Source organism: Psammomys obesus, unplaced genomic scaffold (assembly GCF_907164565.1).
Source record: "Psammomys obesus unplaced genomic scaffold, mPsaObe1.curated_primary_1811, whole genome shotgun sequence".
Lineage (NCBI taxonomy): Eukaryota > Metazoa > Chordata > Mammalia > Rodentia > Muridae > Psammomys > Psammomys obesus.
In genome coordinates, this window is record NW_026585626.1 from 13,850,941 (window position 1) to 13,853,617 (window position 2,677).

The following is a 2,677-nucleotide window of genomic DNA, read 5'->3' on the forward strand; positions in this document are numbered from 1 at the left end:
AATAATAATAATAATAATAATAATAATAATAATAATAATAATAATAAACAAATACCCAGAAGAATAGTACCAGAAGCCAGAAGATGGGATAAAAAGAGAAATAAAAGGACCAGTAACCAAAAAAAAATATATATATATATATATTGTGCCTGCATATATACACCTGCAGGCCAGAAGAGGGCATCAGATCTCATTATAGATACTTGTGAGCCACCATGTGTTTGCTGGGAATTGAACTCAAGACCTTTGGAAGAACAGTCAGTGCTCTTAACCTCTGAGACATCTCTCCAGCCCATGGCTCAGCTATTAAGGCTAGACTCACAACCAAAAATATAAGAAAACAGGCTATTAATTTTGAAAGAGGAGTGGGGTTGTTGGCTCTTTAACAGACAAGAATAAATTTCAAATTACCTTAGCTAACAAAAATATGTTATTTGTTTTGTTGTTGTGTTGATTTAGGCTTAATTTATTTTATGTATGAATGTTTTACCTGTGTCCACAGAAGCCAAAAAAGGGTATGGGTCCCTTGAAACTGGACTTACAGATTGTTGTGAGCTATCATCTGGGTGCTGGGAGTTGAATCTAGGTCCTCTTTAAGAGAAACCAGTGCTCTTAACCACCAAGCCATTTCTCCAGCTCACATGCCTTCCCCTCCCCATGCCATTACCCCCACCAAAAATAGTTTTTAAAGTGATAGTGGTATGGGATATAAGTAAGTGATAGACTTCCTGAATAGCATACATGAGGTCCAGATTCCATCATTCAAACCACACACACACACACAGGTAAAAGAATGATGCTCATAGAGGAAGAACATTTCAGGTTGTAGTAAGAATCTTATTAAGCCATTTGGCATAGAGTATTAGCATTGGGTTAATCATAAGAAAGTAGAAGATTCTTTTGCCTGTGGAGGCCCAGTGTTTGGTGGAAAAGGTGCTCACCTGTTTCTATTAAAAACAAACAAACAAACAAAAAAACAAAGAAGGGCCTAGAGTCCCAATATCCCTCTCATTGTATATCCGCGCTAGTTTTAGTATGTTAGCTTGATATAAGCTAAAATCATGTGGGTGGAAGAATCCTCCATTGAAAAAAAAATGTCTCCATAAGACTGTGCTTTAGGCAGGCAAGCTTATGTGGCATTTTCTTAATTAGTGATTGATGGAAAAGGGCCTGGCCCATTATCCATTATGGGTGGTACATTGCTGGGATGATGTCCTGGATTCTATGAAAAAGCAGGCTGGGCACATGATGTGGACCAAATCAGTAAGTAGCAGTCTTAAGTGGCCTCTGCATCAAGTACTACCTCCAAGTTTCTGCCTGGTTTAAGTTCATGCTTTGGCATCCCTCAATGGACTGTGATTTGGAATATGTAAACCAAATAAACTCTTCCTTCCCAAAGTTGCTTTTGGTCATGGTATTTCATGACAGCAATAGTAACCCCAACTGAGATGCACAGTCTCAATGACATAACTCCCTTCCCTGTACTTCAACTCCTACAGACCCCACCACCTCCAAAAGCACCATAGACTGGGACTAGACCTTCAGCATATAGCTGGTGAGGGGCATTGGTCAAATCACAGCACCCAGATGAGTATTCTCATGGCAGTGGCATTGTTTTCCACTTGTAGGAAGCAGACTTAAAAGATGGGCTAAAATGTATATTAGGGAAGCAGCCTGCTAGATTACAAATCTGAGCTTTGTACTGTGACCAGAGCCAATGCTTCAATGTCTTTGTGGCAAGGAGTGGGGTAGTAATAGAAGCCATCTGACATGGCTGCTAGAGATCTAAATAAAATTGTGAAAATGGATTCTTAGAATATGCTAGGCATGCAATAAGACACTGTCTTACAATTAATATTGAAAAAGAGAAGAAAAAGGAGCAAATAATTCAAGAATACACCAGAGCAGTCTATTTCCTGGAACACAGATGTTATGAACACAGATGTTATGCACAGTAACTACATTGTCCCAAAAACCCGTTTACAGCAGTTAGCACCCACTTGGAGGATTCATGCCTATAGATAGATGACAGATAACAGATGAAAGTACGCCTCTATGCACCTGAGTGGACAGGAACTGCAACAGTTCCTCTGGACAGTCTGTCATTTTAAGACGTCTTAGAATAACTGAGCTGGAAGTAGCAACAGCAGACATCGAGAGCCCATCATTTGCCCAATCAAAGTATTCAACTTCAGGAATACCAAGAGCTACCCATCCCTGTGGAGACTCATTCACTCCTTTTATTCCTGCTGAATATCTCTCTTTAGAAGTTACAAATTCCTGACCCTTAGGTTAACATCCAAGTCTCAATTCTATTTAATTAGTCCATACCCTCTGAGAAGCAATCTAAAATGTGCAATGCAGGTCTGTACATATCCTGCCATTTTGTTTCTCTGTCCTTTGACAATATTAATCTTGGAGGCAGAGGTGGAAAGTATTAAGACTGTCCCGCCCCGCGGGACTCAGTTATTTGTGGGGGCGAAGGGGGTCAATCCTGAAAAAGATGGGGGAGAGAGAGAAAGGACACAAGCAGACGGTTGCCGGTCAAGTGTCTCCTTTATTGAACTTTGGTGTTTCTTTTAAAACGTGGTTTTGGTAGGGCGGGGGAGAGGGGCGAGAAAGGAAAGTAATAGTGGAAAAATACCAAGGCCCTTGGTGGGAAGTTCCCAAGGCTAAG

The 2,677-nt window shown here is 40.5% G+C and overlaps 1 long non-coding RNA gene across 1 annotated transcript in view; it reads right to left on the minus strand.

Moving 5' to 3' along the window:
- Positions 1–2,443: 2,443 nt before the first annotated feature.
- LOC129682765 (uncharacterized) overlaps positions 2,444–2,677 on the minus strand; it is a 3,411-nt gene continuing 3,177 nt past the window's right edge. Inside the window, exon 3 of the long non-coding RNA XR_008721039.1 lies at positions 2,444–2,494. This is a non-coding gene — a long non-coding RNA (uncharacterized LOC129682765). The remainder of the gene's footprint in view (positions 2,495–2,677) is intronic.